The 22,612-nt window shown below is 47.1% G+C and overlaps 1 long non-coding RNA gene across 2 annotated transcripts in view; it reads left to right on the plus strand.

Annotated features, from left to right (window-relative positions):
* The first annotated feature begins 1,256 nt into the window (after window positions 1-1,256).
* The window catches only part of LOC137648684 (uncharacterized), a 29,906-nt gene continuing 8,550 nt past the window's right edge, over window positions 1,257-22,612 (plus strand). Inside the window, exons 1-2 of one of the 2 annotated variants that reach the window (XR_011045680.1) lie at window positions 1,257-1,304; window positions 15,430-15,553. This is a non-coding gene — a long non-coding RNA (uncharacterized lncRNA). Of the gene's footprint in view, window positions 1,305-4,972; window positions 5,095-15,429; window positions 15,554-22,612 lie in introns of those variants that run through there. The other variant, XR_011045679.1, reaches the window with a different exon arrangement.

Here is a 22,612-nt window from a genome sequence, read left to right on the forward strand (position 1 = left end):
CCTCTGCCCATTACCTCAATGACTTTCCTGCGGTATAGACCGCTGACATCCAACCGTCGACCGCATGCAATTTCCCCGCAGTCTGTTATCGAATTACGTCGACCGCAAACGAAAGTTGGTCGACGCCAGAGCTGGCGAGATTTGCATGCGTACGTAAGATGTTTATTCTATGGACCTGGCTTGAGAGAGAGTGTAAAATATTTTAAGAAGAGCAACAATATTGAAATAAATATCACTTTATAAACTATAAAAACTTTAACAAAACAAGTGGAAGAGAAATAAGATATAAGATAGAACAGTGCGCCCGAGTGTGCCCTCAAGCAAGAGAATTCTAACCCAAGACAGTGGAAGACCATGGTACAGAGGCTAAGGCACTACCTAAGACAAGAGAACAATGGTTTGATTTTGGAGTGTCCTTCTAGAAGAGCTGCTTACCACAGCTAAAGAGTCTCTTCTACCCTATCAAGAGAAAAGTGACCACTGAACAATTACAGTCTCGACCGAATCTCGACTTTATAATCGTTCCTTAACAGGGTTCATTCCTGGCAAGGTATCACAGAATCATATTTCTCAATACCATTTTCCCCCATAAAGAATCTATAGTTCACTAGTGAAACGGTACTCCAGTGTAATTATAATTTTACTTTTTAACTTTGTTTCCCATAAAAACGTTTTTTTTTAATAAATTTCAATTTAAAAAGAAAACGACACTTTCGAGTTCTTTTATAGGGGTAACTGCAATAGAATAAAAATTTTGACCCCCATTTTACGGTCAAGTTAATTTGTTATTTTAGGAGAGCAATGGTAGAATGTCGACTTGCTTAATTTATGTTTTATTAAATGTATTTTTAGTGTTAACGATATCAAGAAACCATGTTTAAATCCATCAAATGATGAATAATTGTTATACAAAATGTTTTTAAGAAACAATTTACTCCAACGAGCCAATCTGAGAAGTATTTACAAAGCTATAAGAAATGGACAAGGAGGTGTGTCGTGATAACTTACATATCAGTCTATTAAAATGTGAAGTATGTTTTTCATTCTGTCCATTGTTTATATCTGAGAGACTGAAGGGAACTTATTGCGCGATGCGTGTATTCCCAGTGTTTGGGGAGTTTTCTGTGCATTTACAGTGACGTAATTGTCAGGTGGTTTTTTTTAAACCAATTAAAAGTTTACAAGTACTTCCTCCTAAGTTCCCGGACGTTGTTCTACAACAGACATATTTTGATCACCCCCGCCTTCAGTTTCAACTCAACCACCATCACGTGAGGACGTTTCCCAGAAGGAACTTAAGTGAAGTACATCAATCTGTTTCAAAATTTAGTGTAATTGCGTTTGTGTTGGCAATTGATTATGGTGGAAATGCTCTGCGTTTAGTGTAAAGCTATTGTTTCTCACGTGAAATTGAAAAATAACAGCGAAATAATGCCTCAAAGGTCCGATTCTGACTTACTTTTTCGGGAAGGCCAGCACATTTCTATTGCAAAGCTTCTGTAAAGATTGCAAAGACAAAACGAGAGAGAGAGAGAGAGAGAGAGAGAGAGAGAGAGAGAGAGAGAGAGAGAGAGAGAGAGAGAGAGAGAGAGAGAGGGGGGGGGGGGTGTCAATCATAAGGTAAGGATTTATTTGTGATTTACTTTAGTTTGTGACCTTGAAAGGGCAGTCCAGGTAGCGGTTGTGACTTGGGAAGGTTTGTGACCTGGGAAGGGGGGGTCCTAGGGGCTTGCCCCCCGGCTAGGGGTTGTGACCTGGGAAGGGGGGTCCCCCCCGGCTAGGGGTTGTGACCTGGGAAGGGGGGTCTAGGTAGTGGTTGTGACTTAGGAAGGTTTGTGACCCGGGAAGGGGGTTCCCGGGGTCTTGCCCCCCCCGGCTAGGGATTGTGACCTGGGAAGGGGGGTCCGCCCCCCGGCTATGGGTTGTGACCTGGGAAGAGTGGTCCGAGGGGCTTGCCCCCACCCCCCCCCTCCCCCAGCTAGGGGCTGTGACCTAGGAACTACTAGGTTAGGTTAGGTGGATTTGTTAGGTTCTGTACCCTTTTGCAAATCTCAAAAGTGTTAATCACGCTTTGGCCTGTTTTCAGCCACTTACATGAACCATATATTTTTCCAACAGGTTATCTTATGCTTATTTTGCATTTCTGACCATTATCATTGCTGCAAATCACTCGTTTATTACATTTCCCCTCCGTAAAAACCCAGGTTTCCCAATGAGGTCCCCCATGATTGTCTTTATAGAAGGGGGTAAAAAAAACTCATGAACGGTTTACCCCAATAATCAAGGTCAGAAATACATAGAACATAAGATAACGAGTAGGAATAATATGTGGCGCATGTATTTGGCTAGAAATTAAAGTATCATATATTTACCCTTAATTTTCCGTTGAAGTTTAATCATTTTAAACACTTGAGAGATTTGAAATGACGAAAAATAATGATAATAGCATTTGCAAAAAATAGTTTTAGCTCCTGAATAGATACGATTTTGTGAAGGGTTATTGTTTGAGACTTTCCTAGTGGCTGTTTACTTTTACCTTTATGGGTCTATTTCTCGCCCTCCATCAGACACTAAGAGTCTGAAAATAATTTCTTTCCAGTTAATATTTTGCTCTGTATCTTTTCAGTTATTCGCTAGCATTTGTATTCAGGCTTAATAGTTTTTAGTTCACTATTATAACACTTTCCAAAGAGATAAGTCTTCAGGTTTTTCCTGAAAGCTGCCACATTTTTTGCTATTCTTGACATAAAGTGGAAGGTCGTTAAAGAGTCTCGGTGCAGCATAACAAAACGTTCTTCCTCCTATTGCATGATTCACACTAATTTCGAATAGTCTGTATGGGTCGTCAGCATGTGTCTGTATTATTAATGTGGTTTTGAGTTCCAAGTAGGACCCCTATAGTGTATTTTAATCGTAGTTGTTAATAAAAGAATAAACTGTGTAATTACCAGCACCACTGCTAGTCACAGGACTAAATTCTCAATTGATATCATAGAGGAATCCAGGAGGTCTTATCTTCGTAAAGTCTGGTCAGTGTTCTATTTAGAACCAGTAATGAGTTTTAATCACATTTATCTTTGAAATTGAAGCCAAATTGATTGAATTGTTTTTACATATTTTTCAAAATGTTAAACATTGTAAAAACAAAATTTGCGAAATTTTTTTCTTGCAAAATTGTAAGAAGGATTCGTGAATTTTAGGTGATAGGTGTAGAATGGTTATTAAGGCATGCGTATGAATACACACAAAACCAATTCATCGGTTGATGTATTAAATGCAAGCAGTGAACAGCTGTACATACACAGCGTATATGACAGACAAATTCATTGATCATTTTACCTGTTGTTGAAAATTAACCCCTAGTACTGATTTATCTAGCACAACCCCTTATCACAGACATCATTCATCTGTAAGAAAGTAAACACGATCCCGGGCTTATAGCATCCTGCTTTTCCATCTAGGGTTGTAGCTTAGCAGGTAATAATAATAACAATAATAACAATAACCACCATCAGTAATTTTAGAAGTGGTACTGAGCTTTTGATTCATTTGTTTGAATAAGTGAATTGGTTCAAGATTCTATTTTTCTCTGTGTCTACAGCCCTGTTTGACAGTTGTTGGCAGTATCAGCCACGGCCGCCAGTCTCTCTCTCTCTCTCTCTCTCTCTCTCTCTCTCTCTCTCTCTCTCTCAGAATGGAAGCCTTCCATGATATATTTTACTTTATTTAGGTTTTATAACGAGTATCCTGTTAGTAAATTTCGAGTTTCAACGGTGAATCTCCTCACCAAAGTAGGCCACTGCCTATAGTTCAGGGCTGTTTAATTTCGTCGTTTTGGCAACATTGTTGCCAACTTTTCAATATTTTCATTCCATTGGAACTTATCAATGACATTCAACTAAAGCAGAAAGTTGTGAAAAATTACGGGGTTTTTTATATAATTGCAATGTATTTTTTTAACTATTCTCGAGCGTAATCAGAAGACTCCTCACTTTTCGTTGTTTATATAATCCCGTCTTTACAAAGCAGTACATCTGTATATAATAGGGTTTTGATAAGTACTTCCATTGCTACTAGACTCTCTCTCTCTCTCTCTCTCTCTCTCTCTCTCTCTCTCTCTCTCTCTCTCTCTCTCTCTCTCTCTCTCTCTCTCTTATAGAAGAAGTGCATGGTTGCAAGGGGAGGGAGATACACTGAAACATGTTGTATTTGCTTGGCTAATAGCCTCTGTACCAAGGTCTTCCACTATCTTGGGTTAGAGTTCTCTTGCTTGAGGGTACACTCGAGCTCACTATTCTATATTATTTCTCTTCCTCTTGTTTTGTTAGTTTTTTATAGTTTATACAGGAGATATTTATATTAATGTTAATCTTAAAATATTTTATTTTCCTTTCCTTCACTGGGCTATTTTCCCTGTTGGACTCCATGGCCTTATAGCATCCTGTTTTACCAACGAGGGTTGTAGCTTAGCAAGTAGGCTAATAATAATAATAATAATAATAATAATAATAATAATAATAATAATAATGTCTTCCTCGTATATATTTTGTATTAATCTTCCATCCGTTTATTTGTTTTTGCTTCATTTTCCACAACTGGACAGGCATAATTACCTCGTTAGTTATGATGTAACAGTTCCCAGAAATTGGTGGTAGAGTAGTCATGATTTGTTTTTCGACCAGTTCGGCAAACAACGTTGCCAGATGTAGGAATTTGTCCCTAGATTTGGGGATTTTGGGTGCCTGGTGGGGATATTCTGTACACATTTCTATGAAGAAACAAAGATGAGTAAACATTCATATCGTTGCAATTAGTTTACTTGCACTTATATGAAGTATAGAGAGTAATTTCTATATTGGTAAAGCCTACGTGATCACAAGAAAATATATAGTTGTAGAAATGGGGATTTTTTATCATGAGATTTGGGGATATTTACACTAACCCATCTGGCAACACTGTCACGACAAAATTAGTTTTCTGCAGATATGCCGGTCCTTACGGCGTCCAGTGAGTGAGCAAAGAAATCGGTTTTTGATTTGAATATGAAGCCTTATCTAGTGACAGATGAATATTTAGTCTTCATTCATTATAAAGGTAATAGTTTATTTCGTTTTGCTGGAGTTCATTTTCAATTACTAAATTATTATAAGTATTTTTCCTTGTGGCGAGCGTCAATCTCTGCTTTGTAGACTAATCAACTGGAGTCAAAGGTGTGACTATAACTCTTTAATGTACTAGAATTATAACCTATTCAACCAGTTGGACTTTTATAAAGGTGCGTATAAAAAACCAGTGTTTTCGTTGAGGGACTTTACATTATTTGAAAGTGTTCAGGAACAGAATTCCAAAGTAGATGTTTTTAATCTTGCCTGTGTTTCTCAGTGACATAGTTTGCAATCTTGCGGTATCTCGAATTACTGGAATCCCCCGGATAATTTTATGTTTTTAGCATTTATATTTCTTATGTATTTGGAGGTAGAACTTTGGCTAGGGGTTGTGACCTGGGAAGGGGGTCCGGGGCTTGCCCCCAGCTAGGGGTTGTGACCTGGGAAGGGGTCTGGGGCTTGGCCCCAGCTACGTGGTGTGACCTGGGAAGGTTTGTTACCTCGGAAGGGGGTCCGGGGACTTGGCCCCAGCTAGGGGTTGTGACCTGGGAAGGGGTCTGGGGCTTGGCCCCAGCTACGTGGTGTGACCTGGGAAGGGGTCTGGGGCTTGGCCCCAGCTACGTGGTGTGACCTGGGAAGGTTTGTTACCTCGGAAGGGGGTCCGGGGACTTGGCCCCAGCTGGGGGTTGCGACCTGGGAAGGGGGTCTGGGGCTTGGCCCCAGCTATGTGGTGTGACCTGGGAAGGTTTGTTACCTCGGAAGGGGGTCCGGGGACTTGGCCCCAGCTGGGGGTTGCGACCTGGGAAGGGGGTCTGGGGCTTGGCTCCAGCTACGTGGTGTGACCTGGGAAGGTTTGTTACCTCGGAAGGGGGTCCGGGGACTTGGCCCCAGCTGGGGGTTGCGACCTGGGAAGGGGGTCTGGGGCTTGGCCCCAGCTACGTGGTGTGACCTGGGAAGGTTTGTTACCTCGGAAGGGGGTCCGGGGACTTGGCCCCAGCTGGGGGTTGCGACCTGGGAAGGGGGTCTGGGGCTTGGCCCCAGCTACGTGGTGTGACCTGGGAAGGTTTGTTACCTCGGAAGGGGGTCCGGGGACTTGGCCCCAGCTAGGGGTTGCGACCTGGGAAGGGGGTCTGGGGCTTGGCCCCAGCTACGTGGTGTGACCTGGGAAGGTTTGTTACCTCGGAAGGGGGTCCGGGGACTTGGCCCCAGCTAGGGGTTGCGACCTGGGAAGGGGGTCTGGGGCTTGGCCCCAGCTACGTGGTGTGACCTGGGAAGGTTTGTTACCTCGGAAGGGGGTCCGGGGACTTGGCCCCAGCTAGGGGTTGCGACCTGGGAAGGGGGTCTGGGGCTTGGCCCCAGCTACGTGGTGTGACCTGGGAAGGTTTGTTACCTCGGAAGGGGGTCCGGGGACTTGGCCCCAGCTAGGGGTTGCGACCTGGGAAGGGGTCTGGGGCTTGGCACCAGCTACGTGGTGTGACCTGGGAAGGTTTGTTACCTCGGAAGGGGGTCCGGGGACTTGCCCCCGGGTAGGGGTTGTGACCTGGGAACTACTAGGTTAGGTTAGGTGCGTTTGTTAAGTTCCGTACCCTTTTATGTATTGTGTAAAGGGTATATAGGAAAATGCTTTAAAATACACATTTAATGTAAATTAATAAAAAAAAAACATTATTTATCGATTTCTAAGGGTTTGCTGTGATAGTGTAGGGGATTTCGGTAATTTTCAAGGGGATTCCAGTAATTTGTGGTTCCCGCAATCTTGGACGTACTGCTCATCTGGCATTAATTGTGGGTTTTCTTGAACCATAGAACAACATTAAAATAAATATCTCCTATATAAACTATGAAAAAACTTTTAATAAAACAAGAGCTAGAGAAATAAGATAGTATAGTGTGCCCGAGTGTACCCTTAAGCAAGAGAACTCTACCTCAAGACAGTGGAAGACCATGGTACAGAGGCAATGACACAACCCAAGACTAGAGAACAATGGTTTTATTTTGGAGTGTCCTTCTCCTAGATGAGCTGCTTACCATAGCTAAAGTGTCTCTTCTACCCTTCCCAAGAGGGAAGTGGCCACTGAACAATTATTGCAGTAACCCCTTGATTGAAGAAGAATTGTTTGGTATTGGATGTCAAGGTTGGACAAGAGATACACGGTGGTGGAGGCATGTGGTTTATTGCGTCCTCAGGTACCGACTCGACCCAGTGGTCCTCTGCAACCGGCACACTCACTTGGCGCCTGCCCCCCATGGGAAAACATATCATACTTGCAGGTACTCCATCATCCTCCTCCTCCTCCTCCCCCCCTCCCCCCCCCGAGATTAATACATGGGTATATATACATGGAGAGGCAATGATAAAGAATAATGCATGGATATACATGGATTAAATTGGGTGCATGTGCAAGAATAGGAAGTTAGATACATAGCTGTTGGTAGTTTAAAATACAATGTGTAGGTAATACATGTTCTTAAAATAATATGAGAAGCAGATACAATAAAAATATATGCAGGTGCTACTGTAATGTACGTGATCACTTTCGAGAAGGTAAATGACCGTCAACGACGTCACATGTAGTCGTCCATCCACGCTGGCCTTCTAGTGCACCGTGATGGGCATGGCTCCCGTCCTGCTTGTGGGCTGGGCGTAGGGTGACTGACCGGTGGCTGCTCAGGCGTGGGCATGGCTGGATGCGTAGCAGGTGGGGCCCGCCCAGGCTGGGGCCCCGATGATGTGAGGCGCAGGTGCTTCCTGTTACGGAGGGAGAGGCACCCGCTGCCATTCAGTCTGACTAAGTATTGTCGGTATGGGAGCGTTTCCGCCACGGTACTGGTACGGTCCCACAGCTTAGTAGCCTGATTTTGCACTCGCACTTGGGATGCCGGGTTGATAACAGGAAGCTTTCTGGAGGGTCTGTTCCCGGTGAGGGCAGCACCGCTGTCAGCCATCTGACGTTCTCTTTGCCATAAGGTTGCCCCCCAGTGTTTGTCTACCATGAGGTACGCCGTCTCGGAGCTGCCTGCCTGCTGCCATCTGGGCGGGTGACTTATTTATTCCGCGGAGGGGGGTGTTGAGGTACTGCAACATAGCCATAGAGGACTTGTCCGGGTCGAGGTTGCCGCCGCTGCCCGTGTTCGCCGCTTCCCGATCTTGACTGCGGCCTACCATTGGATTGCGGGTACTGGGCGGATGATAGACGCATGGACACGCCCCATAACTTGAAAAATTCCCCCATTTCCTCGCTTGCCAGATTGGTGCCACCGTCCGTGGAGATTTGCTCCGGGGCCCCCCACCTGGCAAAGTAGCGACGTAGCTGGGTCTTGATGTGAGAGGAGGAGGTGCCGTGGGGGAAGTGGGCCAGCTCCAGCCAACCTGTGAGCCTGTCTGCATAGGCCATGTACGAGTGTCTGTCGTGCTGGAACATATCTGCTACCGTCATCTGGAAGGGGTACTCTGGGGGCGGCGTGATGATGAGTTCCTCCGCGGCCTGGGATGGTGCGTGTACGTCGCATTCTTCACACGAGGATCGGTGATACTACAGGTAACCCCTCGAGTCCAGGCCAGTACACTGTCTGGCGCGCTCATCGTTGCATCGAGTCCAGGCCTTGGTGACCCGCTTGTAGGTTGGCAGCCTCCTGCTGACGGAGAGGCTCTGGGATAGCTAGGCGGACGTTGCCCTGTTCGAACGTATGTCACCAAGTCTTGGATAACGGCCAGCATCTCCCTGACACCGTAGAAGGGCTGAAGGCATGCAACTTCCTGGAACTTCCTGTCGGCCCAGTCCCCGGCCAGGACCCTGGCCATGAGTAGTTGATACACGGAGTCGCTGACAGCGGCGTGCCTAACCCTCGCCTCGTCCACGACACAGCTGTCATGCTCTACTGCTGCCAAGACGGCGGCCGCTATGGCGTCGGTGAGGTCTTCGTCGAGGTCCACGTCGTAGGTGCTGGGATCGGCTTTCAAGGCGGGGTATTGTGACAGGAAGTCTGCTGTTACGCTTCCCCGGCAGATACTTGACCCTGAATCGGTACTGCAGGGTTCTCGCCTTCAGCCTGAAGAGATGGGGGTTGGAGATTTCCGTGAGGGCCCAATCTCCCAGCAACTTGGTTAACGGGGGGTGGTCCGTCACAACGGTGAGGTTGGGGCACCCCAGCTAGAACAGCCTCTCCTTCTGGAGACACCAGGCTACCGCGAGGGCCTCCCCCTCCACGGCAGCGCAGCCAGCTTCATTGACGGTGAGATGGCGGCTGCCGCATAGTGCCAGGCGCCACCCGCCCGTGCAGCAGAAGGGCGTGTTGGCGGAGCTGCATGCGCAATACTGTTTAAGGATTACAAACCCTATTCCTTCTTTGCTCCAGTCGGTAATTGCTGCTGTGGGGCGGCTCCTGTCGTAGTAGGCCAACCCGTCCTTTGCTAATTGGCAGATCATGTCTTGGGCGTGATGGAATTTGGGGCAGAGTGCCTCGTCCCAGTACACTAGCTTCCCGGTTGGTTTTTTGAGGAACTCCCTGAATGGGTTCATGATGGGGGCTGTCGCGAGGAAGGGCGCCAGCTGGTTGACGAATCCGTACCAAGCCCTTATGTTGGTGATAGAGGGCTGACGTGGCATTGGGAAGTTCTTGATGGCCGCCAAACGTTCCTCTGTTGGCTTTTAGGCCTACCAGCCCAGGTTGAAGCCCACAAAGTCCACTTCCCTTCTTGCGAATTGGAATTTCTCCGGCTTCAGGGTAAAGCCCTTGGCTGCGCACGTTTCGAGGAAGTCTTAGACGTGCCAGAAAGCCCCTTCAATGCTGTCGTCGTAGAGCAGGGTGTCGTCTACGTACTTATATTTCCTCTGGATGTCCTGGATGGTGTCGTCGAATTGTCGAGTATACGCATCGCCAGCGGAGCAGTGCCCCATGGGGGTACGACGGTAACGAAATCTCTCTCAGGGGGTAATGAATGTGGTTAGGTCGCGACTTTCTTCGTCTAACTACACCTGGTGGTATCCCCAGTACGCGTCCACCACGGTCTTGAATGTGTGCTTAGGTACCCCGGACACCATGTCGAATGGGGCGGGGTTGTGCTGTGTGTCTCGTAGGCAGAATGTTTTGAGGCGCTGGTAGTCGACTGTACGGCGTGGCTGTCCTAACTTCTTGACAACGACCACCATACGGGCGCACCATTTGTTTGGCTGCCCGGCAGGTACCGGTTCTATGACGCCACGGGCGACATCTTCGAGCTGGGCCTTCACTTCCTCTTCCCAGTGTTTTGGCACTGATGCTGGGGTGTGGCATGCGTAAGGCTTACTGTAGTTCCTAGGAGCAGGTGGATATGGTACGGTTTCTCCTGCATCACTGGCAGTGGCTTCATGGCTGTGTTGAATGTCGTCGTGGCAAAATGTTGCAGGAGCCAGGCTTTTAACCTGGCCGCATGTTCCTCCTGGGGCGGCAGGGGCACCTCGGCGGGTCGGGTTGGTACCTGGGCCATGCCATCAAACAGGCTCACGTGTGCCACCGCGGGGGAGGGGTGGGGGAACTCCTTGGGTACCAGTGTTAAGTCCCTGCAGGCATCCAGAGACAGGATGAGGTGCTTTGCCGACTGCACGAAGTACACGTCCTGCTCCGTGGTGCGGCCTTGCAAGGTGACGTGGCACATGGCAGATGCAAGGCACTTCAGGGGGAGGTTTGCCACATCCCGTAAGCCGGCACGGGGTGTAAGGGCTGCTAGGCGGACTTGGAGGTGCGATAGCAAGGAGGGCTCTGCCATACATACCTGTGCCCCGGTGTCCGCCATGGCGGTGACAGGCACTCGTACTCCTGTGTCGGTGTGGACGACTGTCACCTTCACCACTGGGTGGCGGGCGAGGTTGGCGCTCGCAACAAGCACAGCGCTAGACATAGCACTAGTCACGTCTGTCGGGGATCCTGTTGATTTTGCCTGTGATTTTCTGTAGTATTTGTAGTGGTGCCCTGCTTGCGGCACCCGTTGCATACGGCGGACCTAGCAGGGCATGAGGCTCTGCCAGAGGCGTGGCGGCCACCGCAGTTCCCGCAGGGAGGCTGTGGGGCCCCCTGCCTGTGCCAGCGACGGTTGCATTCGGATGATCTGCCTCGAGTGTCTCGCTGCCAGCCATGCAAGCAGATTCCCTCCAGTTGCATTGGCGCGCAGCGGCGTCGACGCGGGCCGCCTCGTAAGCACAGCACCTGGCCCTAACGGTACTAATACTATTGATGTCGTTGCTACATTGGTACACATGGCGACGCATAGCCTCATCACTTAGGCCCACCATTAATTTAGGTAATAACATATATTCAGCTAGATTACACTGACACTGAGGGCACTGAAAAAATAATCACTGACACTTTCTCCTGTGCCTTGTATCGCATTAAAAAACTCCGACCATAACACAGCACGGTTTGTAGATCGTAACACAATATCACGAATAAAATCCATGGCTTCCGTAGCGGTGAGGTTACTCCATTCCTGTGAGGTGAATCTGGCATCTAGCGCTCGTTGTAGAGGGGGTGTGCTGTATAGCCTGATGTGGTGGATGACCTCGTAGGGCGGTAGTCTGAACAATTCGATTCAGCATTCCATCGACCTCCTCCAGGACCTGAATATGGCGGGCTTCAGCTCAATTTCACACTTCTCCGGGGCTGCAGACGCAGGGACACGAGGTGCAGGGGTAGCATGTGTCGTAAGCCGGTCACGGAGAACGTTGATCATTTGTTGCTGTGCCTGGCTTCTTGCAGGGCAGGGACGAGCCCACGGGGGACAACGGGGCGTGCGGCCCTTGGGGTGGACTGCACTGAGCGGCGCTGGAAGGGCATGGTGAGGGTCACGGAGGTCCTTGAGAATCACTGTGCCATATTGTATGTCAAGGTGGGACAAGAGATACACGGTGGTGAAGGCATGTGGTTTATTGCGTCCTCAGGTACCGACTCGACCCAGTTGCTCTCTGCAACCGGCACACTCACTTGGCACCTGCCCGCCATGGGAAAACATATCATACTTGCAGGTACTCCATCATTTGGTAATCTGTGTATGAGGACAGATGAGAATATGTAAATTATAGGCCAGACTATTAAATGTGTGTGTGTGTGTGTAGGCAAAAGGAAAATGAACCATAACCATAGAGAAGGATCCAATGTAGTACCATCTGGCCAGTCAAAAGACCCTAAAACACTTTAGCGGAAGTATCTTAATGGGTGGCTGGTGCCCTGGCCAACCTATTACCTACAAGATCTTCCCGTCCGAGGAAAGAGTAAGAAGGTTGAGGAACGTAGCTCAACCATTCCTCTCATAGACCATGCTACCAGCTCGTCGATGGCAGCAATTTCTAGGGAACCTAACCTCTCTCGAGAAGTTAGTCCCACATGGCAGACTTTGTCTAAGGTCTCTACAGTGGCAACTAAATTTCTACTGGGTACAACAGAAGGACTCGCCGGCCACGCTAGTCCCGATAAGTCCTGAGCAGCAGAGATACCTGGAGTGGTGGGTGTCCGACATCAACCTCTTCCAGGGCGTTGATCTCCTCTCTCCACCTCCGGATTTGATGCTCTTCACAGACACGTCAAAAAAGGGTGGAGGGCTCACCTGTCACACCTGTGCCACATAAACCTCCTTGAGATGAGGGCAGCATTCTTGGCCCTCAAGACCTTCAAACAGCTCTTTTCAGGGCACACAGTAGTGCTGATGAGCGACAACAGTACGGTACAGTATTGTCCCACATCAACAAGCAAGGAGGTACCTTTTCACAGCCCCATTGCCAGCTCGCTTCATCTTGGGCAAGAAGAACATCATGGCAGACAATCTGAGCAGAAAGTCTCAGATAGTGGATTCTAAATGGTCTTTGGATCTACAGATAGCCAACGAAGTTTTGACGTTGTGGGGTTTGCCGATGATAGACCTCTTTGCGACGTCTCTCAACCGGATGCTTCCGATATATTGTTCCCCAGTGCCGGACCCTCTGGAGGTCTGGCACATTCATTCCAGCACAAATGGGACAATCTGGATGTCTATGCATTTCCCCCACCCCCCTTCTGCCTTGCAAGAAGGCTACTAAACAGAATCCGGGAATCGCACAACCTTTAGATGACCCTGATAGCTCCGCTCTGGCACGGTATGGAATGGTTCACAGACCTTCTATATCAGCTAGTCGAGACACCTTGTAAGCTACCACCTCGTCCAGAGCTTCTCAGACAACCACACAGCGAGGTCTTCCACAAGGCGGTGAAATCGCTTCGACTTCACGCCTGGAGGTTATCCAGCAGCTCCTCCCAAGGGAAGGCTTTTCGGAGCCAGTCGCGAGGCACATGTCTGGACACCTCAGAGAGTCCACCTCGGCCCTCTATCACACCAAGTAGACAATCTTCTGCGGTTGGTATCCACTCAGTGCCTCTGTTCCAACAATAGCGGAGTTCTTGTTGTCCCTCAGGGAGAAAAGGCGCCTTTCAGTGTCGATTGTGAAAGGCTATCGCTCGGCCTTAAGCCTCGTCTTTGAACTGAATGTCGTTGACATTTCCTCTTCGAGAGAATTGTCTCTTCTCTTACGAAACTTCGAGCGGACTTGCCCTCAGTCGGAAGTCAGATCACCCCCATGGAACGTAGTAAGGGTTCTACGTTCCTTGAAAGGAGCACCTTACGAACCTCTTCGCCAGCCCTCTGACAGAGTCCTGACACTATTGACGGCTTTCCTAGTAGCACTTGCGTCTGCGAAGAGAGTCAGCGAGCTACACGGTCTCTTCTACGACATTGCCCATTCAAGGGGATGGGGGCAGGTTACGCTCGGTTTTGTACCAGAGTTTGCAGCCAAAACTCAAAATCCGTCAGTAGCTTATCCTAGGTTAGGGCCTTTTCGGAATGAGTGTCTCCGTTCTGTAACCAATGATCCTTATCAGCTGTTACTTTGGCCTGTAAGGGCGCTGAGGCTATACTCTTAAATGAACGAGAGGATGCTGTCCTCGTCTCAACAGACTCTCCGTCAGCACGGGGAGGATGAAGCGACACATCACGAGGAATTTCATCTCTTCATAGATCCGTTAAGTCATCGAGCTAGCTGGTACTTCTGGATTTAGTCTAGGAGATAGCAAGCTCAGTACAACAGCTAGAAATGTTGCCCAGGTTTCAGGTGAAATGTCCAGGCAACAGTAAGTAGGTCAGGTGAGGAGGATCTTACGCAGCAACCTCCTTTGTTCCTGATATGACATGGGAGGAGGAACACTTTAGCTCTAATGAAGCCTCTTTCCCTCTCCTGGAGGGAATATCTGAATGCACTCTTAATAGGTATCGTTGGATCCGGTCGAACAGATCGGGAGCCAATATGATGACTACTGCCTTTGATTGGTTGCAGTTGGACAGTCCCACCAGGGACCTAACACCTGCACCATTGCCCAGGTGAAAGAGAGTTGTTACATCCACGATCCCCATTCCTGCCGTGACATGGAAGGAGATCCATTCACCTCTTCCAAGAGTGAGTAATGGACCTTACCCAACCATGGGTACCCTTAAGGGTTGTCAAGGAGAGGAAGAGCCCCCTTTGACAGCTATGGCTGTTTCACAGTAACTGGTGAGCAGTCCTGCACTGACCCATCACTAAAGGCCTGTTATGGGTATGAAATATGCTTTCCTTGGAATCCACTCTCCCCCTCAAGAAGAGATTAACGGAGTTAACCGTGCAACTTCTCTTATGTTTGATTAACCAGTGCATGAGTCTTTTAGATGCTCCTGACATTGTGAAGGTAGGAAATTGAGTACCCTTTCCATTTAGGGGAAGGTGGAACATTTGTCTACCTTTCTAATCCCTACTAAACTCCAAGGGATAGTCATTGTAGTCCTAATCTTAGTGATATCCTGATATTCTAGCTCTTTTGGTAGGTTCCTAGAAACACGACTGTGCCGGGCTCTTTTCTCTCGGCTATGCTTCACAGTGTCCCTCATCCGTAAAGTTTTTGTACTTCACAGATGGAAACATCCTCTCATTCAGCGTCATTGAGGGATGTGTCTTTATCCGTGTGCCACTCTTAATGATGGGAATCATAGGTAGCACACACAGCAGTGATTTTTTTATACCAAAAAATAGGAGAATCTGTAGGTATTTTGTTACTAGAGGTAGGATGTAGATGAATATTAATATTAATGAAAAAAATCTGCCAATAGGTAAATTAAGATGAATTAAAACTAAACTTATGGTAGTCAATCCATTAATACCTTTGAATATTTAACTATCACTGCCTTTTTAAAGTCCCTTTTAATTATAATAGCAGGAGCATCATGTTCAATTCCATCATATGATTATACATAATGTGGGAGAATTTTTAAATATTTTCAATTTTTTTTTTTCAGGTGCATCTTCAACTATGAGCTACGGGAAACTGAAAATTGGTTTAAAATTTTGCTGTTCATCAGTAAGAGTACAGAATCTATAAGAACCAGCTGTACAGTAGCTCCGTTAGCTGGAATTCTAAAGGTAAGGTTAATAAAGAGCATTGTTTGTTAGGTTTGAATGGTATTATAAAAAATGTTAGCTTGTTGGTAGATTTCGGTTAAATTGACATATGGATTACAATGATTATTGACTGTCAATCGATTGCCTTAGGACAGATAATTATATGGATTGTCTAAGATTTAATTTAAATAATTTTATTTATAATTAGTTATACAAGGCAGAATTTTATTGGTAGTAAATTAAAATATGATTCTTCATTCTGTACTGCAATGGCAATTGTTAGTTAAACTAATTCTAATTTTACCAAATGAAGCAGGCTGAAGGTCTTATGTGCTCTTGTTAGAAGACTAAATTAGTATTGGATTCTTAATGAAATAAGGTGGGATTTGTTTGTCAGTAGATTGTGATAGTGTTGGATTTCCAATACATGTTCATACACAATTACAAACCCTCATCCTTTATTACAGTACAGTAGTAGTATGGTTTCATCTTGGCTGGAACTCGGTTGTTAATATTTATAAAAAGGCATCCGTTGTTACTGGTGCGTGGCAGGGAGGAGGCCATGCCCCCTCGCCACCACACCAAGAAGCCACTTTGATTAAAGCTGCTAGGTCATAGACACACACAAGTTCCCTATCTTGACTATTTAACTGTGAAAGTGTGTTTGTGATGGTGGACATGCAATCCTCATCTGGGGTTGCTGGAAATAAGCATGGAACCTCCATGAGCAGAAGCCATGTGGATCCCCATTTTATTTTCACCTCTGTCATGAGGCATGACTGTTCGCAGCCTTTCCCCTGCAACTAGTGTAAGGAATGCCTATTAGTAGTACATTGGGTAATTGATAACAAGAAAAAGAAAACGCCTAAACAAGTCAGTTTCCCTTCGGGGTCATTCTCAAAATCGATGAAGTCCACAGGTGTTTCTTCTTTCTTGTTCTGGTACCTAAACTTTTTACCCTTCACCACCACCCTCCGCTGTGGTGACAAAGAAGGATGGCAATTCTGTTCTCCCTCAGGTGAGCTATGAGAGAGTGGTAGCAGGTTACCCAGAAGAGGCAGCTATTCTCCGCTGTTCAACTGATAATTAGCCTCAAACCTATGTTGCCAATAATGCTAAGAAAATGGCCATAAGAACACTATGGCCTTCTGTGGGCTTAAAGGGCTTCCCCTTCAAAGCATAAATTGCTGCACATCCTGGGTACTTAAATTGCTGCACATCCTGGGTACTTACAGGCCAGTATCTTCCACACTTGCCACATGGGCAGATGAAATTCCTGATTAGGACCCCTTCTCTTCCGTATTTCCAGTGGTTCAGACCATAGAAGCTTCTATACTGACAGCAACTGACAACAACTTCAAGTAAGAAGAAGCAACCTACAACTCTTCCTCTTGACTAGTCTAATTTAATCAACCTTACCAAGCATTTTTCAATATTAAACTTACCCGATGATCATATAGCTGCATCCCTGCTGCCCGACAGAAAAAACCTACGGGCGGAATACGCCAGCGATCGCTATACAGGTGGGGGTGTACATCAACAGCGCCATCTGTCAAGTAGGTACTCAAGTACTCGATGTCAACAAAGAACCAATTTTCCCTCTGTCGTGCCACTGGCAAGACCTACTAAATACGCCGTCCCTAACTGGATTTGTTTTCACAACGATTTGGTGAAGTACACTATTCCAGTTTTGAGCTTTCGCTATGCAGGGGTTTTATCTTCATTTCAAAACTTGAACTCGTTTTGGATAGATTTAATTATGGTGACGAAGAGAGTATGGACTCTCTTTCACTTTTAAATGGCCGACCCTTCCCTTAGACGGAAGTGTGTTTAGGTTTTTGGTAATTTTGCTTAACAAGTTATAGATCTATTTATTTTAATTAACATTGAGCCCGTCATATCGTATTTAACCTTTTAAGAATTTAATACTTTTTTAATTTTAATGTTTTATGAAAGAATTTCTTTGATAGTCTCGTACTGTTTTCAAAGATGAACCTACGTTTAGTTTTTTAGTCTCCGCAGTTGTTGACGTTCAGAACGTTCAACATGCGCTCTATCGTTACGATAGAGAGAGAGTGTATCACGGTTTCACGTTGCAGTAAGAGTAAACCGATTCTAGCGTTTCGTTCATTCTTTCTTAGCTTAAATGGTTTAAATTCTAAATAAAGGAACTTTTTATTTGGGAAACCTTTCAGTTTTTTCCTTTAGCAAATAACATGTTTTAACGATATATAATTGGGCTCTTCTCTCAGGTGCTTAGTCAAGAGAGAAGAGAGAGAGAGATAGAGACGGAGGGAGAGAGAGGAGAATAAACGTTTCGTTCAAGCGGGTAACGTTGTTCTCGTTTTTTACTCTTCTCCCTAGTCGCTGTAGGGGAAGAAGGTAAAACGTTTCTAGAGTTTTATTCTTGTTCCCAGGCTTTATGCGGTGAGAGATTGTAAACGTAGTTTATTTGATCTAGTGTTTAGTCTCTTTTCCAGCCACTGAATTCGTTTTTTACTCTTCTCCCTAGTCGCTGTAGGGGAAGAAGGTAAAACGTTTCTAGAGTTTTATTCTTGTTCCCAGGCTTTATGCGGTGAGAGATTGTAAACGTAGTTTATTTGATCTAGTGTTTAGTCTCTTTTCCAGCCACTGAATTCTTTATCTTTATTTATGTTTTTCTGTTGCATTGTAAAACTGTTTTCGCAATTACTACCTTTTAATGAAGGATAGGATTGCGTGTTTCAGGTAGAAATCAGTTAAAGTTTCGATTTCAGTGAAATAAGTGCAAACAGAAAATCAAAAGTGATAAAGTGATATGCGCAAAGTGTTACAGTGTTGCGTCCGAGGGTTCGTCTGTTCGTGCCAGTTGTTCACCTAGTCCGGGACCTCTTACAAGCTCCCAAGCCCAGGGGAGAAGTAATGTCGAACGACTTATGGGTTCCACAGGCCTTGATCGACGAACAGACGTTTTTCCCTCCGTGGTTTCGGGCGTATCTACACACGTTGCCGACGTGAGATCGCCCCACCCACACAAAGACGAGAGAGCCCATTTATTCCTCGTCTGCGGAAGAGGTTTCTCGTAGAAACCATGGACCAAATCTTGCAGCTTTTTAAGTGCAAGTCGGTCCCTTCCGCGCAAGTCCAACGGCCTAGGTGTAGCCACTGGGTCAGTTCGGACTCGCTGCAGTCATCCGACGACTGCACACCTCCCAAGAGAGGCAAGGTGGTACCGCAACAGGCAGTAACTCCGTCTGTTGCCGCACCAGCTGTTTTAGACCTTCAGTCACAACGGACAGTAGCTCCGTTTGTTGCCGTTTTTTGTAGACCCTAAGTGGTCTTTACTGCAGTCTATGCAGACTCAGTTAGCTGCGGTTATGCAGGAGTTTCGTGCGGAGAAGGTTTACACTGCTCTCGTTAGCCTACAACCTGCCACGGTTGTGCGCCCAGCTCACGCTGTGGCTGCCTGCTCCCACACTCCGGCTGCGGAGAGCTCCACCTCCGATGCGCAATCGACCCTGCCAGACGCATGTTAACGTTAGCCGACGTGCGGCTCCCTCCGTTAACATGCGTGAGCTACCGCATCAGCAGTGGGAAGGTGGAGTCAAGCTGCCGTGTTTTGACGCAATGCGTTAGTTTCCGCAACCCACGGCAGTCCCCACCACGCACCACCACTCCGCTTTGGTTGTTGCCTGCTCCCACACTCCGACTGCGGAGAAGGTTGACGATGCACCCGTTGGCCTACAGCCTGCCACGGTTGTGCGACTAGCATGGCTGCCTGCTCCCACACTCTTGTTGTGAGAGCTCCTCCACCCATGCGCAGTCGACCCTGCCAGACGCATGCTGACTCCCACAGACACACGGAGCACTCCGTTGCCGTGCGTGAGCTACCACAAGCTGCCGTGTTTTGACACGGTGTGTCAGCCTCCGCAACCCACTGTGGTTACCGCCACTCGCCCGCAGCAGACTAGTCAGTCAGGAGTTGAGGCTTCCCCACACAGCTTTGGTTGTTGCCAGCTCACAGACTGTCAAGCAGTTACATGACGTTGCCTTCTGGTCTGCTACTAATGCACCAGTGCTGTATGTCCTCACGCACCTGTTGTGGTTGACAGTTCAGTTTTTGACAGTTCACAGACTGTCAAGCAGTTACATAACGTTGCCTTCTGGTCTGCTGCTTATGCACCAGTGAAACCCTCACTGAGATAACCTAGCTTTTCTCGGACATGGTTCCTGTAGATGAGAAAGTGCTGTTCTCCCTCCTTCTGATATTCCTTTGAGGACTCTGTCATTTGGAGAGGAGCCTTAAGCTGCTTAGCCTCCTATGGACTTTAATTAAAGCATAACAATGCTTCCAGGGATGGTAAATGGTTCCGCTTCAGTCGCTAACCCCGTCTGTTGCCACACCTGCTCCCATAGACCCTAATGGGCTTTGTTGCAAGACATGCAGTCCAAGCTTGTGTCCTTGATAGAGGATTTTTTACGGAGAAGAACCTTCTAACCAACAACCTTCCTACCGGTTGGTTGTACGCCCTGTTGACGCTGAGGTATCCTACTCACGTCCGCCAGTTGAGATGGTTCCTCCACCGGTGCGACCCAGTGTGGGTTGCCAGTTGCACGTTGACGTTAAGCGACTCTCGGAGGTGGTTGTGGACGTTCAGTGTGTCACTAGGAAGACGTTCAACAACCAGCAGAGGTGACTTGTTGTGAAGCAGTGCGTCAACCTCAGCAACCCGGTAGGGGGTTGACTGCACAACCCAGACAGTCTAGACAGTTTCGGGTTGACGCTGTACTTCCTCGCGTCCCCATGGTTGACAGTTCACAGACTGTGCAGCAGTACCATGATCTTGTGTCCGGCTCCGTCACGCATCCACCAGTGCGACCGGATTCAGCGAGTCAGACGTTGCCCACTCCGTTGCCGTTTCCTCATCAGTTTCGGATGAGGAACCCTCTGATGAGGACATTGCTGAACAAGACGATCAACCCCCAGCCCTGCTATCCATCCAGAAGATGCTGAAGAAGGAACACTGCCCTGTCAGGCTGTGGATGAGTCTGGTTAGGACACTGTCATCCGTGGTTCAATTTGTCACTTGGAAGACTACACCTCCGTCCTCTTCTGTATCATCTAGCTTTTCACTGGAAAAGGACAAGACGCTAGAAGCGGTCTCGATCCCGGTTTCCGGAAAGATAAAGTCTGGTCTGACTTGGTGAAAGGACTTTATCAACCTTTGAAAGGGTCTTCCCCTGACTGTTCAGACTCCCAACCACGTTCTCTTCTCGGACGCATCGGACGTAGGCTGGGGTGCGACATTAGGCGGTAGGGAATGCTCGGGATTATGGAACTCGAGTCAAAGGACAATGCATTTCAACTGCAAGAAGCTTCTGGCAGTACGTCTGGCCTGGAAAAGCTTCAGGTCTCTCCTTCAAGGCAAAGTGGTGGAGGTGAACACGGTCAACTCCCTGCTTTGACGTACATCTCCAAGCAAGGAGGGACCTACTCTCTGACATGGTACGAGTTCGCAAGTGACCTCCTCTCCTGTTCAACAGGTCTAGACTTTTCACTAGTAACGAGGTTCATCCAAGGCAACTTGAATGTCATAGCAGATTGTCTCAGTAGGAAGGGACAAATAATTCCAACATATTGGACCCTCCACAAGGATGTATGCAAGAGACTTTGGGCCACCTGGGGCCAGCCAACCATAGATCTCTTCGCAACCTCGATGACCAAGAGGCTCCCAATACTTTGCTCACCTATCCCGGACTCAGCAGTAGTTCATATAGATGCCTCACGAAGGGACAAAGTTGACGCTAGTTGCTTCCCTCTGGCCCGCGAGAGAATAACTCACCGAGGTACTTCGATGGCTAGTAGACGTTCCCAGAACACTTCCCCTAAGGGTGGACCTGCTACGTCTGCCACGCGTAAAGAAGGTACTCCAAGGCCTCCACGCTCTTCGTATGACTGCCTTCAGAATATCGAAAGACTCTCGAGAACTAGAGGTTTTTCGAAGGAGGCAACCAGAGCGATTGCTAGAGCAAGGAGAACATCCACCCTTAGAGTCTACCAATCGAAGTGGGAAATCTTCCGAAACTGGTGCAAGTCAGTATCCGTATCCTCGACCAGTACCTCTGTAACTCAAATACCTGACTTCCTCTTATATCTGAGGAAAGAACGATCTCTTTCAGCTCCCACTATCAAGGGTTACAAAAGCATGTTGGCATCAGTCTTCCGTCACAGAGGCTTAGATCTTTCCAACAATAAAGATCTACAGGACCTCCTTAAGTCTTTTGAGACCACGAAGGAGCGTCGTTTGGTTACACCTGGTTGGAATTTAGACGTGGTTCTAAGATTCCTTATGTCAGACAGGTTCGAACCACTTCAATCAGCCTCCCTGAAAGATCTCACCTTTAAGACTCTTTTCCTGATATGCTTAACCACAGCTAAAAGAGTCAGTGAGATTCATGCCTTCAGCAAGAACATCGGATTCTCATCCGAAACGGCTACATGTTCTACAACTTGGTTTTCTAGCCAAACACGAGCTGCCTTCTCGGCCTTGACCAATATCGTTCGATATTCCAAACTTATCGTATGGTTGGAAATGAACTAAAAGAGTATTATGTCCTGTAAGAGCTCTTAAGTTCTATTTTAAAAACCTTTACGAGGCCCGTCTGAAGCTTTATGGTGTTCAGTTAAGAATCCATCTTTGCCTATGTCAGAGAATTCTTTATCCTATTTTATCGGACTGTTAATACGAGAAGCTCATTCCCTTCTGAATGAGGAAGACCAAGCTTGGCTGAAGGTAAGGACACACGAAGTTAGAGCTGTCACAACTTCCGTGGTCTTTAAACAAAATAGATCTCTGCAAAGTATATTCGACGCAACCTATTGGAAAAGCAAATCAGTGTTCGCGTCTTTTATCTTAAGAATGTCCAGTCTCTTTACGAGAACTGCTACACTCTGGGACCATTCGTAGCAACGAGTGCAGTAGTGGTGGGGGCTCCACCACTACAATTCCCTAATTCCAGAACCTTTTTAATCTTTCTCTTGAAATATTTTTGGGTTGTCCGGAAGGCTAAGAAGCCTTTCGCATCCTACTTGATTTGGCG

The sequence above is a fragment of the Palaemon carinicauda genome, chromosome 10, assembly GCF_036898095.1.
Source record: "Palaemon carinicauda isolate YSFRI2023 chromosome 10, ASM3689809v2, whole genome shotgun sequence".
In the NCBI taxonomy this organism is placed as follows: Eukaryota; Metazoa; Arthropoda; class Malacostraca; order Decapoda; family Palaemonidae; genus Palaemon; species Palaemon carinicauda.